Source organism: Morus notabilis, unplaced genomic scaffold (genome assembly GCF_000414095.1).
Source record: "Morus notabilis unplaced genomic scaffold, ASM41409v2 Scaffold191, whole genome shotgun sequence".
Classification (NCBI taxonomy): Eukaryota; Viridiplantae; Streptophyta; class Magnoliopsida; order Rosales; family Moraceae; genus Morus; species Morus notabilis.
In genome coordinates this window covers 168,878-188,362 of record NW_010366216.1, presented here as the reverse complement: position 1 = coordinate 188,362, position 19,485 = coordinate 168,878, and the positions used below count along the sequence as shown (strand labels likewise).

Genomic DNA, 19,485 nt, shown 5'->3' with positions numbered 1-19,485 from the left:
AGAAAGAAGACACTGACCAAAAATATTGGAGGGTACATGGAATCTACGGTCCTTCTTTGCTCCTCATTCTACGATACTTATACCAACAGACTTTGCAATCTTTTCTTCCAATATTACATATTATTATTATTAGTTTTTTTCCTTTTTCCTCTTTTTTTTCCCAATTTATTCATTTCTTTTCGCGTTTCCCTCGCTACAGAAGATCCCTGGCTCTATCTCTCATTCTTTTTTGTTTTCCCCTTCTTTATTCTTTGCTAATCGCTCAAATGGTGAAATACCCAAGTCCGAATTCATCACCATGATGAAAGCCGTTTAACATAACTTTGTGTGGGGGTAAGCTGATTAATTAGAATTGTTATTGATTTTATTTATTAATATTGTTATTGGTATTCTTATTATTTTAATGGGGTTTTGATTGTCTTGACACAATGATTAGTCCTTTCTTCTGTGCTTAATGGGGGTTGTATTCAAATTCATTATAGTTTAGTGCACTGGTTTCTTTTTTTTTTTTTCTCCTTTGAATTTTTTTTATAAATAATTTATCTTGTTTATGGGGCTAATCTAATCTGTGTGGGATTTTCCAGGCTTTTACGGAAGGTGGTATTTTGACTTGGAAGCCCATCATCATCAACAACAACAAAAAAAGGTTTTTGTTTTGTTTTTGAGAAAGAAAGAGAGAGAGGGGGTTTGGTTTGGTGGTGTTAAAGGCTCCATTTTTCCTTTGATTGAAATAAGCTCTCTCTCTCTCTCTCTCTCTCTCTCTTAGGATTTTCAATCTGATGGAGACCAGACTGGCTTTTGACTCAGCTTCGTCCTTCTTCACGCGTCTTCTTTGTTTCCAATGGTTCTCTGACTTTTTCGATTGAGAAGGCAGAAAAAAGTGTTCAATTTTTTGTTTTGTTTTAGTTTTTGTTGTTATTGTTTTGCACAACTTTGGATTCTGAGGAATACCCGCTTTGGAATTTCGATTCTTCAACGCTTAAGAGGGGTTTCAAGGAATTACCGAAAGAGAGAAAAAAAAAATGGAGCAAGATTCGAATTCTTGGATCAGAAGAACAAATTTCTCTCACACGGTTTGCCATCGTTTGGATTCTTCTAGACTCAGCACAATTCCTAGCAGGAAAGAATTGCCAGCCTCAAATCTCGGCCCGTTCAGAAATCAATCCCGAGCACTTCAAGTTCGACTTCAATTTCTGCTTCACAGATTAAGCGAAATCCGATTACCAACAAGCAGAGATCTTTGTCTCCTCACTCGGAGACAAAGCTCTCCGACGCCTTCAAGGAAGCTAAATCTGAAAGAAAGCGGTTTTCGACTCCGACTCCCCGGAGAAGCGAGCCGGAGAAAGGAGCAGGATTCAAGGGGAAGAGGTCTTCTTCGAGCTCGAGCTTGAACGCCAGCCCGCTCAGGCACTTGGCTTCGATGATGATCAATGGGGACAAGTCCAAGAGCCGCAAGGATTCGGCTTGGAGCAAGTACTTTGATCCGAATGGCGGCCGGGTTTCGGCCGTGGGGGAGGCTGATGATTGGAGTGTTGACATGTCCAAGCTGTTCCTTGGCAACAAGTTCGCCCACGGGGCCCGCAGCCGCCTTTACCACGGGATGTACGACGGCGAGGCCGTCGCGGTTAAGATCATGTGTGTGCCTGATGATGACGAAACTGGGGTTTTAGCAGCCCGGTTGGAGAAGCAATTTGTTAGTGAAGTAACTCTACTGTACCGTCTCCACCATGAAAATGTTATCAAGGTGATCATCAAAATTCAAAACTCATCCTGTTTTTTCTTGTTTTATTGCTCAAATTGTTTTAGGACTAAAAGAAATCAATAGGCTAGTTTAGCTACTTTAGTGAGTAAACACGAGTTTGATGCTCATGAAACATTGTAGGATTCTGCAGGGGCTTGAATTTTGAGCTTGAAACTCGCCGTCACTTTTACAATTGATTGAGGTTTAGAATGTTTATCATCATCATAGTGAATGAAGTTTGAGTTTTTTTTTTGCTTTTGGACAAGGTTATAACATCAACAGTTCCTTGCACAATAAGGGACTTTTGCGTCCTTTGTATTTATGGAATGATCCAAACCGTTGCAGTTGCGAATGAGTTTTAAGGTTTGCTGATTCTGTTTAATTTTCTTCTCTTTGCTGATATGTTTTCCATTTTATGGCACAGTTAGTAGCAGCCTGTAGGAAGACACCAGTTTATTGTGTCATAACCAAATATTTAGAAGAGGGTTCGTTGAGAGCATATCTGCACAAGCTCGAGCACAAAACTCTTCCCTATCCGAAGCTGATTGCGTTTGCCTTGGACATAGCTCGCGGAATGGAGTACATTCACTCACAAGGCGTAATTCACCGGGATCTCAAGCCCGAAAACATCCTTATTGATAAGAACTTCCACATGAAGATTGCCGATTTCGGTATCGCATGTGAGGAGACCTTTTGTGATTCTTTGGCAGATGATCCAGGGACTTACCGGTGGATGGCACCTGAGATGATCAAGCACAAATCGTATAACCGGAAAGTCGACGTTTACAGTTTTGGACTCATCTTGTGGGAAATGGTGGCAGGGACAATCCCGTATGAGGATATGAACCCCATTCAAGCCGCTTTTGCTGTAGTGAATAAGGTTTGTTTCTTCACTTCTCCTATCCGTCATATTGCAAGGAATTGAATTATCTATCAAAATTGTTAAAAATGCACACGTCTTGGTTTTCTTGTCAAACTTGAGAAATTTGTGGGTTTTGTGTTTCAGAATTTGAGACCGGTTATACCCGGGCATTGTCCGCCCGCAATGAGAGCTCTAATTGAGCAATGTTGGTCGTTGCAAGCGGAAAAAAGGCCAGAGTTTTGGCAAGTGGTAAAGGTACTAGAGGAATTTGAGACTTCACTTGCTCGTGATGGGACGTTGAATCTTGTGCGTAGCCAAAGTAGTAGTTGCCAAGACCACAAAAAGGGGCTTCTTCACTGGATTCAGAAGCTTGGTCCTGCAGCTCACCCCCACAATACTACACCTGTGCCTAAACCAAAATTCAGTTGAATCTCTTGTTATGATCTGGGCTTTTGTAGTTCCACCAGGTCAATTGTAATTAAAGAAGAAAAAAAGGGAAAAAAAAAAGAGGTTCGCTTTCTGACCTTCTTTTTTATTGTAATCCTCTAATGTCACATTCATGTGATTGTGAATGAGTAGATTGGTATGCATGCGTTCAGGTGAAGAAAATGTCTACTTGTTACACACAAGAAAGAGTTTAGAATATTCAAAAGCCGCGCATCATTAAATATATTAGAGTTAGAGAAAAATCAAATGTTGAAATGTCATATGCCGTTTGAAACACTTCTCCTTTGGATAAGTTTTTTATTTTTTTTTTATTTTTTTCCCCTCTATGGGGATTGACTAGTGTTTCATCCTTGTGAGGAGCTTAGCGTCACTTATCTCTAGCATATTCTGTATTTAACTTTTAATCTCATACATATGGATGAGCTTTTTATCCGACTCCGTTCCGCCCGATAATCATCCCTACTCATACACACACCGTTTTACATGTTCCGGCATTTACTTGTTGCTTATGATCCCCAAAGTGGGGTCTTTGCATACTGGTGTAGTTTTCATCCTACAAGGGTAACAAATTGTGTCAAATTTACTCTTAACAATAATCAAGACTCGAAACGTGTAAAGGCCGTTGGTTTGTTCCTTAAGAGTCAAGACTAAGGCACTTGATCTAATAAACTGCTGACGTTTTTGTTCGACCAGCTCTTAATTTGTCCTTTTCCCTACCATGCACGCACCGAGAACACAAGCAACCTAGTCTTAATCACATGCATGTTACAAACACGTATACATACACACACACACATGTGCGTGGAGTAAAGGAATGGCCTACATACATTCAAACACGTTTCATTGAAGCAAAATCCCGTGATCTTTTAGAAGAAGAAGAAGAAGAAGAAGGAGAGGAAAGTTTGTTCACATTAATTCTCACAACGGTGTTTGTGTGTCCCATGATCCTATCATTACTTGTCTAAAAAGTAGAAACCCCTAGTGGGGTTCTCCTTTATCATGTGGAGCGAGAAGACGTCTTTGTCCTTGTGACTGGTGACTGGTGACTGGTGAGGAATAAAGTGGACAATAATTTGATACTTGTTTTCCTATCATGACCACACAAAAAAGATAAAAAAATAAAAAAAAAAGGTAGGGCATTTCACATTTGCATGTGCGCCTGCCCTTTGCTTTCAGTAATTACCAGCAAAAATATCCCAACAACACTGTTTTTAGCTGTTTGGTGAGGTCACTTTTAAAGCTCATTTATTTGTGACCCTTACCAAACGTGATTCAAGAATTTTATTAAACTTTATGGAGATTTCTATAGTAGCTGTCCTATCAAGATAAGTATGTGGTCAAAATTTTATTAAAATGAAAATATGCAAAATATAATTTATATGATGTTTGATTTGAGGATTCAAACTATGATTTGAATTATAGTTTATGGTTTGTTACAGTGTTTTCTCTCATTAAAAAATACACATAAATCAAAAATTATTTTAATCACATAATTCTAATCTATGAACTAAATATCTACTTAAAATAAATTTAACTGTTCAAAATAATCCTATCAGTAGGTTATTTTTTTTACACCCCACCGTAGAATTCTCGTAACTTTCCATTTGTTCTGTTTTTCTTTCTTCGAACTCATGCGATAAATTTGTCTTGTCATACTTCATTGTCATTTTTTTTTTCAAGTGTGATTATGATTCTAGGGATTAGGTGGGGGTGATGTGCTAAATTTGTGCAGATACAATGTAAGTAACAAAACAAGACCGTAATGTTTTGGTACATATCAAATTTACGTGACGTAATGAGATGCTTCTCTAGGTGCTTTATTTATTTTATTTTTCCCCGTTATGGCTTATTCTTATGCATGAAACTGAGAAGCGCATGCTTATCATGTTGACATCATTGATAAGAGTGAGACGTTGATGATAATTAGCTTGCCCACAAAATAATTATATGTGAATCAAAGATGACGTCATACTAATATTGGATAAATGAAAAGGAAGAAAACGTTGGCCCGTTTATTTCTGTTTTCATTTTATTTTTTACGTTTTTTGAGATTAAAAAATAAAAATAAAAACATAAAATATGTTTGGTGTAAAAAATTTTAAAAAATAAAAATAAAAATATTTTTATCTTTTTCTGAAAAACTGAAAACGGTATAATACCATTTTCATTTTCTGCATTTTCAGTTTTCAGCCATTGGAGCTTGACTTCTACGAAGGAGTCTCCGACTGCCCGCCACCGTCTTCTCCGATTGCCCTCCACACACACTTTTCTTCCTCTGCAGTTCTCATGTAAAAATTCATGTTTATTTAATATATTTATTTAATATATTTAATATGATTATTTATTTAATATATTATCAATTTAAATATTATTACATATTTTTAAAAATTAAACCACCAAACACAATTTTAATTTTTTAAAATTGAAAATAATCTCAAAATAAAATTATCAAACGTATTTTTAAAAATAATTTCAGAATAAAAATAAAAATATTTTCATTTTTATTTTTATAAAAAAATAAAAACATTTTGAAACTAATTTAAAACGCACTATTGTTTTGACATTTTAAGACCTTATATATATATATATATATATATATATATATATAATGTCTTCATCGCCGGCTCTATTTGTCTGACGGATCCGGTAGATGACATTTAACCGTTGGATTATATACGGAGGGCCAAAAAGCAATGGGAACATGCTACTAGACTCAAAACTTTCTTAGACCTGTGCGCTGTAGTAATCATTTTGGGTAGGTGGGTAGGTGAATAAGCTTCATACAATACATATATTAAAATAATAAGAATTCAATTTTTTTTTTTTTTAAAAAGATAAAAGCGACATTTATTTTACTCATTGTTTCCTATTTTTTGTATGTAATTTATTGTGTAGCTATTCATTTTCAGTACTTTACATCATCTATAGTAATACTCCATCTAATATTGTATTTTTTTTGAAACTCTATTTACAGTCCAAAGTTAGTACTGTTGTGAAAAAATGTATAATATCGTTAATAAATAATAAAGTGATAAGTATAAATATCATTTTTATTAGGATTGTGTTAATTCTAATTAAGTATTAAAATTAATTAACTCTAAAATTATTTGAATCACTCAATAAATGAGGTGGAGAGCGATTAAAAAAATAACATTAAGTAATAGAGCAAACTTACACCTCCATATTTACTTCATTTGCAAAAGTACTTGAGGCAACACTTGTACCCAACTTTAGTCATTTTATCGATATTATGTTAAGGTCAAATTTCATTACTCATTTCTCATAATACGCATGTCAGAGAATGAGGTTGTACCATATAATCAACTACCAAAACGAGCCTCTAGCCGTCAGCAGAGTTGGTTGCCTAAACGATCAGTCTAGTGGCTTGCTAGCCGAATCATCAAATGGGGCTGCTAGGTCAGCACCCAAGAATCTGTATAAAGATTGTTAGTTTTGAAAATGATTTTCTATGCGGAAGCGTGTATCTAGCGGATCGTATATAACAAAAATTTTTATAAACCTTTGAGATATTTTATAGATTACATTAATTTATATACGATAAATTAATCAAATTAATTTATGAATAAATTTACCTAGCAAACGATTAGGTCGATAACTTGAGTTCTTTAACCACAAACATTCATCGCTCCAAGCTTGCTTAGAATATCCGAATCTTCCCCGTCAATTCCTTAAATCTACGTAGACATGTGTGTGGGCACACATGAAACAAAACGGATTAGCAAATAAACACTCAAGTATTTCACGAACACTAACACATGCACGACGTGGAGTTTGGGAGAAAATTTATCTTTTCCTCACTCTTTAAAATTCGGCCACACTATGCCAGGGAGAGAAAAAATTGTGCTTTCTAATTTTTTGCAATATTCTATTTATAAAGTAGTAGTCAAACTCCTAGAAGAAAACTTATCCTTATCTACAAGATAAAACTTAATAATTATCTTCCACTTCTAATTGATTTTAGAAACAAAATTCCCCTATCTTGTCCATAGGGGTTGGCCACCATAGGAATATTCCCCCCTGTGGTTGGAACAAATTATATATAGGGAAGGAGAAAAAAATTATCATTTATCATGCAGTCTAATTTTGACTCAAATTCAAATCCTAATTAAACTCAAACTTAATTTAATTTGAATTCCAATTGGACAATTTATCAAATAAGTTAATTGGACAACTTAGAAAGTAAGTAACTGAATTCTAGACGGATTCTCACTGTGCTGGGCGTGCATGCCAGGTGGACTCCTCCACATGTGTGTTCCAAAATTTAAATTTAAATAATCATATTATTTAATTCTTAATTAATTATTCTTTAATGTTCTATTTAGAATTCCATAATTCTAAACTTTCCATTTTGTCCTTAGTGTCTTCTAGGATTACAAGAACGACGCGGGGACTCATGGACCTATAATTCTGAGCATAAATAAAATTAATAATTAATTAAAACTCTTTAATTAGTTAATTCTATTAATTCCAAAAGTTACTCCACTATAAACTTGGAATTGCACTCTCATAATTATAGATATAATTTACTTCTTAACCGTGAAGTATTCATTTGATATAGTCATTACATATAGATTAATCATCCATAAATAATTCATAATTAGAGCTAGGTGAAATCTATTAACCTCTCTAATTATATCATTATTCTTGAGTACCATTGATTCTCTAATGGACACTGATTCATAAAATAAATTCATAAATCGGAGAAGTACTTAATCAATTCTTAAGAGAATTATTTATCTACTTATTTTTCAAGAAGGAATGAATTTCATCTTGTATAATAATATTTCAGGCTACTCACTTCATCATGTCTCCAAAATACAAGGAATAGGATTCAAAGACACAAATCCATAAATATGAGTTTGCTAATAACTCAAGATTAAAATCGTTCTATATATGACCATCAGTAGAATCAATTAGAATTTCTATACTTAATGAAAATTATCAGAAATTTATTATGTATGTATCCTGATTCCACACAATCTCATCATGCGTAATACACTCATTCAATATCTCGTCATATTAACAGTGCAGATAACACCATTCCATTCTAAATAGGAATGACATGCATTAGTAATATTTTAATTAAAGATTATGAACTTTAATTAAATTCATTACGTGCATCGTTTTGAATATTATCCTTAAATATTATCATTTTGCATATAACACTTATATACAATATTTATAGTCATATAAATAATCATGGAATTTTCAATGATATTCATAAAATATTCAATAATATATGCACATAAAATAATGAATAAACTCTTTTATTAAATAAATAATAAATTTCCTATTACATCTCATATTTTTAAGACACCACTCCCAACAAAGATTTCCTTCTCTGTAATATCAATCCATGAGATCTTGCCCAAAATAGCATCTTGATTAGGGCCCGGCAATATGGGTCACGACACGATGACACGACTCGAAAACGACACGAATTTTGCGGGTTAGGGTTGAGAAAAAAGAGGTTCGGGTCAGAATTGGGTCGACCTGAAATTGACACGAAAAATACGGGTCAATTTCGGGTTGGACCCTCCTAACCTGAACACGACACGAAATTCGTAAAAAACTAAAAAATACATATATTTTTCATTTTATATTTTAAATTTTATTATGAACTTGTAATATCATGATAGTTATACTCAAAATCGTATACTATTATTTGCTTAATTTCAATGGATGTTATTGTAATTTAGTGTGTTATGAATTTTAAGTTATTTCTAATATGTAAAAAACTAAATAAAAGTATACAATTTTCGTGTCAATTTCGGGTTCACGGGTCATTTTCGGGTCGTGTCGTGTCAGCTCGTAAAGTGGTCGTATCGTGTTCGTGTTGCGGTTTTTAAAAAATTTTGTGTCACAGGTCGTGTTTGGGTTGACTGTAAATTTTAAAAAAACGATCAAAACACGACACGAACACGACACGTGACACGAATTGCCACCTTTAATCTTGATCTTAGCTTGTTCCCTAGACATTCTCTCTACAAGGAAAGTCTCCTAGGGGATCTTCAATGAAATTTGCCTTAAATGTTATTTCCAGCCACCAAGGCCTATAAAACCAGCCCATATGCGTCCATTGAAGAGGTTCACGCACCTTGCTCACATACTTACCATTTTGTACGCATTCCTAGGCATTTTTCACAGCTTTATTCATACTTTTCACTAATTTTCATAGCATTACATTTAGGGGGTGTTTGGTATGCGGGAAGCAGTATGAATCATATTCTCAGAAAAGTGATGGAGGGTAATATGATTTCTAGAAATAATATATTATTGTGTTTGGTTCCATACATGAATCTTTTTCAAATTCTCAAGAATATTACATTTCTGTGTTTGATTGTTCGCACGGAAGAATATCCATCTATAATAATAATAATAATAATAATAATAATAATAATAATAAATATAATAACAATAATAATAATAATAATAATAACAATAATAATATTAATATTAATATAATAATAACAATAATAATAATAATAATAACAATAATATTAATAATATTAATAACAATAATAATATTAATATTAATATTAATATTAATATTAATATTAATAATATTAATAATAATAATAACAATAATAATAATAATAACAATAATAATAATAATAATAACAATAATATTAATAATATTAATAACAATAATAATATTAATATTAATATTAATATTAATATTAATATTAATAATATTAATAATAATAATAACAATAATAATAATAATAACAATAATAATAATAATAATAACAATAATATTAATAATATTAATAACAATAATAATATTAATATTAATATTAATATTAATATTAATATTAATAATATTAATAATAATAATAACAATAATAATAATAATAACAATAATAATAATAATAATAACAATAATATTAATAATATTAATAACAATAATAATATATAATAATAATAATAATAATAATAATAACAACAACAACAACAACAATAATAATAATAATAATAATAAGATTCTCATAATTTTGAGATTCTTGAGAATTTGAATAACACCATGTTGGGTGGTATTCAAATTACCTTAAAATGAGGGAAAGTGAATCCCATGGTAATCACTTTCCTGGGAATCTAAAAATTATAATTCTTGTACCAAACATGGTAATATTGCAGATTCTCATTCCCATCCTTAAGATTACTGTATACCAAACGCCCCCTTAGGGAGAATATCAATGTACTCCTCATCAATCTTCACAGTGGATCATCCAAAAATTCTACAATAGATGTATTTTGAATTATCGAGAGAACTACTATAAATCTTTATATCTCATTCTCTTTTATTTTTTCATTTTTTTATTTTTATCGCGATCCCAATACTAATTCGATAATCATCTGAATTCAATCATTACCTTATATAAATTCAATTGTAAAATTTCACCATCTACCTATTACAAAAATTCTACAAGTGCTTTTTCAGTAATTTCATAGATGTAACAGAGGCCTCCCAGTATTACTACATATTACTAAGTTAAAGGGTCACACTACTTACCGTATTCCTTACATCTAAATTTTCTAGCATGTTTTTATATTTTGGCAACTATATAAATTGTTTTTTATTCAATCATATTTACATATATACCCGTCATTTTGTTTAAAATATTAATAGAATTTGATAGATTCCTTGATCCAGCTTCATTTGTCAACTTTTTCTGAGATAGCAACAGCTTCCCTTGGCTCCCTTACAAACATCTGTCCACTAAAAGTTAGCGCTTGCAGAGTTGAATTGAATTATAGGCATTCTTATGCTCCATCCATTAAATCCTAAACGTCCATTTGATCTTATGGCTACAATTTGCCCGCCAGACTGAAACGGCAAACAGTTCCTCCCAAAATCTAAAGGTTACAATCTCGTTAATTTTACCGATTTAAATTTAAAATTTAAATTTTATTATAGTAAAAAATTATCAAAAATAATCATATTTAATTTTTTTATTACAGTAAAAAAATTCTCATATAAAGTCATATCTTAACTCAAATTAAAAATATATATATACGTTTATATATGTGCATTTATTTTTAGGCGAAACAAAAGGATTCAAATTAATTTTTAATTCTATCTTATGATACTTAGGGATAAGAATATTATCCCAATGTAGTACTTATCATAAAGTACTAATACTACATTGACCAATAAATGTCAAACAAATTTATAGTATTTTAGCTCCGGACAATATGGTGTTTGTTTGTTCGTTCGTTCGTTTATGTATGTATTTGTATATTATATTGGAATTGTTTGGGCTTTGGAAAATGGCATTGCTGATTCCATGGAGGATTTGGACTTTGGACCATGTGTTATAATTACACAGACAGATGGGCCTGGACGGCCCAAAATCATGGCCTATTGGTGCATCTAAATTCAAGTTGGAAAATCAAGAGGAGAAATGCTCGAGCATAAAAATTCGTGTTATTTCTTAAACGAATTTTTTTTTTTTTTTTTTTTTTTTTTTTTTTTTTTTGTAGAAAATCCTTGCTTAGTTGAAGATCATCTCATAAGTTTTTTACCTAGGAATAATTTTTCTTCCAAATCAGGATATAAAAGATTGATTCCTAGTTTGTAAATTCATATATATGATGTGGCTTTCAATCCCATCCATGCTTGGATAAGAAAATTCACTCCTAAATTTTTCACAAAGATTGGTAGTCCTCAGTTTGTGGATGTGTTGTAAACGGCCTTAATGTGGACCTGTGGTTCGAGAATAGAGCCGAATCATCTTTAGAATTGTTGGTGTTAGGTTTGATCCTCGTTCTACCAGATCAACCAATAATCTACCACATTCTATTAAGATTTAAGTTTGAATCATAGTGCTTAAGTGAATACATATTAGAGCTATGCAGAATCGACTCACAGCCGTTAGATTGTACCATTTCGATGTTTTTTAGACTGCCAATCCAATTTCACGTTAAAATAATATGTTGATACTATGAAATCAGACCGGACCACTCAAACAGTGATATAATTCGATTTGTGAAATTTAAGGATCAATTTAGATTGGACCAAGCCATTTGGAATTAAATATGTAAATAGAAAACCAACGTTTACATTTCTTTTGACTTTGGATTGAATTACTTGTCCCATTCGGACTTTGGAATTTGGATGACATATTATCACTGTTACTTGTTAGAATATGTTGTAACTTGTATTTAACTTTTACTTGAGCTAATTGCAGTTTGGGAAACATGAACATATAGTAATATTGTAAACGTTTTCAAGTCTTTAATAACTCAAAAAGGAACATTCGGAGAAAAAACTAGAAGTACCATTTAAGATGGTAAAAAGAATTATTTATGCCACTCAATTTAACAATAAGCAATTATAATTCCATTAATAAAAAAAGAAAAGATCATGATAGTACCTAATTATTTAAGAAGACATTAGACAATAAGCTATTAAGCTTGCACAAAATCATGGCAACCATGTACTTTCTCTAAAAACATCTTTAGGTCTGTTTAGTTTGTTGATTCGAATTTTTAATTCGAATTGAAATGTGAATTTATGTGAGAGATTTTTATTGTAGTCAAAAAATTAGATGTGACTATTTATGAGAGTTTTTTACGGTAGCAAAACTCAAATCGGTGAAATTAACGAAATTTCACTTGGTCTGTTTTTTTTTTTATTTTGGCTAAAAATTGAGCAGAATAATAAGGTCAAAACTGCTATACAAAATGAATTGAATTGTCGTGGTTGGTTTGGTTTAGAGCCCGTTTGGTTCATGGATTAGAACCATGAGATTATAATCATTTTTGATTTATGTGTATTTTTTATGAGAGAAAATACTGTAGTGAATTATAAACCATGATTCGAATAAGAGAACGAATCTTTCAACCAAACGGGTTCCGTTTTTTTTTTTTTTTTCATGTACCGTTCTGGTTCGGTCTGGAATTTTCCCAACAACGGAAACGGTTTGATCTAATTCGTGCACAAATCACAATCGTATGACTCAAAAGCAGAATTCCAAAAACCAGGCGATTGTGTCAAACAGCTAATCAATGACTCAAAAGCAAAGACAAGGACAAACCTCGAGAGAAATGCGAACTCATTTTGATGGTATAGGCATATCCGGGGTTTGAATATGTTTGAGATGATTTTCGGATCACATCTGTCTGGAAAAAGAGAGAAATTGGGATTAGCCAACTCATTTGATGAGAAAAAGATGAGGAAAAAAAAAGGAGATACTACAATATTCCAAACATAATTGGTGGGTACAAATAATAGTGGCATGGGCCATGGGGATAAAAGTAGTGGCCAGGGATCCTCCAGCACCATATATTTTTTATCGCCCATTTTAGTTCTCTTTGATAAGACAAGGCTAGGGGAAAAAACAAAAAAACAAAAAAACAAAAAAACAAGTACGGTAATTAGATTAAGGGACGTTTGTTTTCTATATCCGTTTCTGATTTCCATTTTAGTTCTCTTTGATAAGACAAGGCTAGGGGAAAAAACAAAAAAATAAAAAAACAAAAAAACAAGTACGGTAATCAGATTAAGGGACGTTTGTTTTCTATATCCGTTTTTGATTCTGAATCATGATTCATAATTCTCTACAGTATTTTTTCATACATAAATCAAACACCCTCTAACAATCTCTTTTAGTGGAAATGGTTTTGAATATATACAATGGGACCAATTTTCCAGTGTTTCGTAAAGGACCGTCACATACTGTTGTAGAGTAAGTAAAAATCACGAGGGTTGTAATATAACATTTATTACGCGTAATTATAACGTTAAAAATACGTAACAATAAAAAATTTAATTAATCATTTCGAAACAGTATTACACCTTTCCAATATGGTTGTTCCAGAAGATAAATATTATAGATGCGTTTCAAACTCGTTCTAAAATAATTTTATTTTTTTTATGAAAATAGAAATGAAAATATTTTCAATTTCAGACATAAATTATTTTTAAAAATACGTTTAGTAGTTTTATTAAGAGATTATTTTCAGTACCAAAAAATTAATTAATGTCTCTCTCTGCTCGAGATAGGAGAAAATGAAAATAAAAAATAAAAAACGATTAAAAATCGTTGTTTATTTCTCTTTCATTTTACATTAAACTAAAAAATTATTTTTATTTTTATTTTTTATCTATAATTGTGTCAAATATTATTTTAAAATCGTTTTTATTTTTTTTATTCTTAAAAAATATATATAAAAAATAAGAATAATTCTAAACAAAACACATGTTACATCGTTTACTTCGACATGTTAAAAGTCCTTTGCGAACGATTCTTTTCCTCCCGCTAAAGTTGATGTTGTCCTGTACAGGTTAATGACGGTTTAGAATCTTGTTATACCTACCAGATAATTATAGTTGTTACAAAAATAAAATTCAAAAAAGAAACAAAGAAAGAGAGCTTGCATTGCTAATTTGTGGAGCAGAGAAGTTAACAAGAAAGTGCTAAAACCATACTTTTTCATAATTATTTCCTGTGGAAGGATTTATTGACATTCGTGTTTCTTCCTGATGCCTTGGTCCTTTAATTGTGGTGGATCTTTACCAATATTCTTTCTACTTTAATTTGAAAATGGGGGTCTCTAGGTGACATTTGCTTGTGCTTTTTTAAATCTGCCTTTGTAAGTCTACCAACCCAAATTAAGAGCTAACAGGATCATGAAACTTGCTTCCTCTTCTTTTTTGTATTTTGTTTGGGAGGTTGTTTCCTATGCAATTATATGATCTTTTAGCGACGGGCGTTTGGTTCATGAATTCAGAACCATGATTCATAATCATTTTTCGGATTATGTGTGTTTTTTATGAAAAAAATACTGTAACAAATTACGAACCATGATCCGAACCATAACACGGATCCTTGCTCTAAACGCATGCAAGGTTCTGATCTAAGCATACTTATCTTAGTCGAGTAATTTATACATAGTTATTGTTACAAATCTTATTCTTGTCAAAGGGAAGTTTCTTATTTTATATAGAAAACTCCTAATACATAGTCCTCAGGTAGAATTATAATCAATAGCAACAGAAATGGAGGAAGCTTTATTACAAATGTAGCTTATTCACCGGAATATCAGGTGTTTCTATTGAGGAATGAAATGAATTATCATCAAATTTGTTAAAAATGATGTTTACAGGACAAGAGTGTTGAGTAGAATAAGAGAAATAAAAGCTATATATGACTATTTAATTAGCATTTGGAATAACTCTATTTTTATAAGAGCCTAATGAGATGAAAATGATAAATTTTGTAGTACGCAATACAGAACATAATGTTCACAAAATCTTAGTAAACCTGTTGAAAGAAAAAATCTTTATTAGGAGAGCATTCTAATATTAAGAAGCCACATTTTGTCATTTTAACTGAAAGTTTTCTAGAATTCCAAAAATCTTTTTTTAAAGGTTAACCAACCATAGATGACTTTTGAGCTCAAGATATAAAAAACAACTTCCAAACAATCGACAATAGCAAACAAATTAAGCCTTAATTATATATTACTACTTGTAGTTGCATTATAGTCAAAAAATTATGTTTATTAAATTGATCATGTAAGGTGCCTCAAAGATTAAACTAGAACTAGGGCTAATTTTCTTAGCGTCTCCATTAGTAGGGATTTTGGATTTGGAATTCATGACTTCTCTAATTTTTTTTTTCTTTGCTAGAACATGACTTCTCTAATTTACTTGCATTTTTCTTTTTGTATAATGGCCCCAATTTTACTGCTTGAAGTGTACTATAGTGTCGTCTGCTTGGCTCAAATTTGACCCCAAACAAACAGCTGGATCAACCCCAGCTCAATTAGAGATCATGATAATTATTATTAATTTCGAGAAACTAGAAATATATGGCAATCTTTGAGTGAAAAAATGACAACCACTTAAAAATATGGGATATTTACATTTTTATACCATGTGTTTTGGGTTTATCTAAAAACTAAACTTTTAATTTTAATCTCATCAAATGTATACTTTTAAATTATAAATAATACTCAATACTTATACCTTTTCACAGAGGATATTTACATTTTTAAATCATGTGTTTTGAGTTTATTTAAAAACTATACCTTTAATACCTTTAAATTACATTTAATATCCAAATTTATACATTTTTACAGTCAACTATCGATTTTAAGCATAAAATACCTAAATTACCCTTAAATAAAAAAGAAAAAAGAAAAAAATTAAAAAAAACTTTAAATTTACGGTTTTAACCTTAAAAATATCCAAAATACCATTGAAACGGGATTTTTTTGTATTTTTAATTTTATTTTTTGCAATGTTATAAAGTTTTAGTTTTATTTTCTCATTAAATTTACGGTTTTAACCTTAAAAATATCCAAAATACCATTGAAACGGGGTTTTTTTGTATTTTTAATTTTATTTTTTGCAATGTTATAAAGTTTTAGTTTTATTTTCTCATTTTTTTAAAGATTGTTTAGAGATCAAAATTAATTATTGATCGAGATAAGAGATAAATTTATATATTAAATTAAATTTATTTGATATATATTTGATGAAATTAAAAACTGAATGTATAGATTTTAAATAAATTTAAAATATGAATATAAAAATGTAAATATCCCTAAAATCATTAATGGGAACGCTCGCACTCAGAAAATGAATGTATAGATTTTAAATAAATTTAAAATATGAATATAAAAATGTAAATATCCCTAAAATCATTAATGGGAACGCTCGCACTCAGAAAACGACAAACAGTATTACGCATCAAAGAATCAAAAAAAAAAAAAAAAAAAAGGGTTAAAGATCAGCAACGTTGAGATCTTTAGAAATTGCCGTTGTACTTTACTTTTGATGTGTGAAAACAACATATATATCCAGGTGTATATGAGAAACTGCATGAGATTATAGTAGCAAAAAAGAAGAAAATGAGACACGTGAAAGAAAAGTAATATGCAGAGAAAGCTGTTAAAAACTCTCAGCCCCACATGCCCGTTGTCACATTAACTGTGTCATGAAATTAACGTATATAAGTTGTTGTTACGCATACTAAATCTTAATTATCATATATATATATATAGAGTGACGGAGCCAGATAAAAATCAATGGGTTAATATCTAAATAAAAAAATTAATCAAAATAAATATCTATTAATGCACTACAAATCAGATATTATCATTATTGGGGTTTATTAATACTAATATAATATAGTGCCTAATTATATATATACAATTTTAAAAGAAAAAAGATCTTGAATGGGGGCTATATGTGGTAATACGAATAATAAATAGGTAAAAGTTTTATTTTAGTAATCTGTGTATATCGAAATATATATGAGTTTAGTACTCTCTGTTTTTAATAATTTCGTACTGATATATTAATTTTTTTTAAAAATCTTTTTTTAGTATCTCAAGGTAAGTTTTTAGGATACAAAAAGTTAAAATTACTTTTATTATTAAATATATTAAAAAAACTTTTTTTTAAAAAACCTTAAACCTGCAATCAAAATTTTTTCTTCATGTTTGGGACGCAATGAAATTTAAGTGTTTAGTTTCAGGTCTAAGGTTTTTTAAAAACATTTTTTTATATATTTAATGATAAAGATAATTTTATCTTTTTGTGTCCTAAAAAATTATCTTAAGATATTAAAAGAATATTTTTTAAAAAATTGAGATACTGATACGAAATTATTAAAAATAAAAAAATTAAACTCATATTTTAATATAACACAATATATCAAAATAAATCTTATCCAAAGTCAGATGGCCATGTTGGATGAAATAATATTGTATCGTCCTATCCACATTGGCAAGAATTGCCGTTTTCAACACTATCTCAGCCAATGAAAGATTTTTATTTTGTGGTTGTGGCAAGTTTTAGCCAAAGCTACTTTAGACAGTCGTCTTTTTCAGTCTTTAAAAATAGTGCTCTTGACGTTTTCTGTGGTCGGTCCCAGATTACGGAAAACCCATCAAATACTTGCTGTGTGAGCGCATCTACGTAAATAATTTGTTCGGTTCGTTAATTTGAGTTTTTAATTTGAGTTGAAATGCGATAGTATGAGAGAACTTTTTACTATAATAAAAAAATTAAATGTGACTATTTTTAAGAACTTTTTACTGTAATAAAACTCAAATTTTAAACTCGAATCAGTAAAAAAATAAAAAATATACAGCTGACACGTACGGATGTAATAATATGTATAAGGCCACGTTTATTTTTTCTTGGAAGAATCCAAGAAGGACTCCACTAGACTTTCCTTTCGTATGAAACGTGTAAGATTAGAATCATAATCAACCAATCAGCATAAACGGCCTCTGCTAAATGATCGATTATAGATAAGATCAAGTGTAAGTGTAAGATTTGAATCATAATCAACCAATCAGTATAAACGGCCTCTGCTAAATGATGGATTATAGATAAGATTAAGTCTATAAAGTGTAAACCTATAGCTTTTATATATCCGGTGTGAAAAAAATGTAACATAATATTTATTTAATGTAATATCTATGTTAAAAATGTCCGATATAGAGATATTTGATCATCTCTTATTATTATTCCACATTTTTAATATCTTTATTATGTTAAATAACTAAATTAATTAAGTATAACAATATATATTAATCAATGTGCTTAGTGTTGCATATTTTTAATGTTCATATTATGTTAAAAAACGTTCATATTTTTAATGTTGCGTTAGAGGAATCGTAAACAAAATTTATATATATTAAAATATTATATCATTTCATGTAATATATCTAGAGCTACCAAATCCTAACGGTTGAAAACAATTTTCAACATTCATTGTCATAAAAATCTTTGAATGCGTATTAACCAAAAAAAAAAAAAAATCTTGTTCCCATTCTTTCTATCTTGTTTTTTTTTTTTTTGTTGTCCATTTAATTATTTAATTTGTTGACCCAACTACTTTACTGGATATAGTTACTTTCATGAAAAGCTTAATCAATTAAAATGATGTTTCAGAAATTAATTAGATGGAAAAAAAAAAAAACAAAAACAGAAAAGATGTGATATATATGGACCAAATATCCAAGTTAATAGGTTCATTTAATTGGTCAAAGCTTGCCTATTGGAAATACTCTTCTATTCATACGCACATCGTTTTCGTCAGCAGACTTGACAATATGAGCTGTAAAGAGATTGAGTTGTATTTTCAAATGGGTTCTTAAAGAGGTTTTTTTTAAGTGTAATTTGAGTATAATTTTTGAGTTAAATTTGAATTATAATTTAAATTAAAATTATAATTTGAATACAATTAAATAAAGTTGAATAAAATTAAAATTTAAAAAAACGTGAATTTAAATAAAATTATAACTTAAATTTAAATTTTTTCTGAATTTTATTATAAAAGAACAACCCTATTCAATATACTAGCAATTTGAAATATCTGGCAACTAAACCATATATAGCTAACTAGAAAACTCTCTCTCTCTATCTATATATACATATATATATATA

At 30.2% G+C, this 19,485-nt stretch overlaps 1 pseudogene; it reads left to right on the top strand.

Annotated features, from left to right (window-relative positions):
* The first annotated feature begins 54 nt into the window (after window positions 1–54).
* Window positions 55–3,513, top strand: LOC112093881 (annotated as a pseudogene).
* Window positions 3,514–19,485: the final 15,972 nt, after the last annotated feature.